The sequence below is a fragment of the Ictidomys tridecemlineatus genome, chromosome X (genome assembly GCF_052094955.1).
Source record: "Ictidomys tridecemlineatus isolate mIctTri1 chromosome X, mIctTri1.hap1, whole genome shotgun sequence".
Taxonomy (NCBI): Eukaryota; Metazoa; Chordata; class Mammalia; order Rodentia; family Sciuridae; genus Ictidomys; species Ictidomys tridecemlineatus.
The window spans coordinates 90,353,661-90,354,508 of record NC_135493.1 but is presented as its reverse complement, the minus strand read 5'-3'; the positions used below and the strand labels follow the sequence as shown (position 1 = coordinate 90,354,508).

Below are 848 nucleotides of genomic sequence, written 5' to 3'. Positions count from 1 at the left end.
AACATTATTTGTTACTTGTATTCTTGATAATTGCCGTTCTGACTCAAGTAAGATGAAATCTCAGTGTAGTTTTAATTTGCATTTCTCTAATTGCTAAGGATATTGAACATTTTTTCATATATTTGTTGACTGATGGTATTTCTTCTTCTGCAAAGCGCCTGTTCAGTTCCTTTGCCCATTTATTAATTGAGTTCTTTTGGTTTTTTGGTGTTAAATGTTTTGAGTTCTTTATATATCCTGTAGAGTAATGCTCTATCTGAGGTGCTGGTGGCAGATTTTTTCTCTCTTCACATTCTCAATTGTTTTCTTTGCTGTGAAGAAGCTTTTTAGTTTAAAAACTATGGAACAATTCACAAATCTGCTTGTCATCTTTGTGCAGGGGTCATGCTAAGCTTCTCTGTATCATTCAATTTTAGTATATGTGCTGCTGAAGCAAGCACTCAGTAAAGACTCTTGGAAACTAAAAAAATATTATAAATCAAATGGACTTAACAGACTTCTATAAAAATTAACATCTACCAACAGCTGAATACACTTTCTTCTTAGCAGCTCATGGAACCTTCTCCAAAACAGACCACATTTTAGACCACAAAGCAACTTTTAGCAAATTCAGAAAACAAATCAAAGAACTGATATTATTCCTTGTAATAATGGAATGAAATTAAAAATCACCCTCCCAAAGAAACCATATAAACACCTGGAGACTGAAAAATAAATGGGTAATAGAAGAAGTTGTGGAGAAATTTAAAAATTCTTAAAACAAGAATAGGGATACAACATACTAGAACTCCAGGGACACTATAAAGGCAGTTCTAAAATGAAAGTTTATAATTATGAATGCCTACATA

At 32.2% G+C, this 848-nt stretch overlaps 1 non-coding gene across 1 annotated transcript; it reads right to left on the bottom strand.

The window, feature by feature from the left end:
- Window positions 1-334: 334 nt before the first annotated feature.
- Window positions 335-440, bottom strand: LOC120891286 (U6 spliceosomal RNA). Its single transcript, XR_005735664.1, has one exon. It is a non-coding gene; the product is annotated as a U6 spliceosomal RNA (small nuclear RNA).
- Between the last annotated feature and the right edge of the window lie 408 nt (window positions 441-848).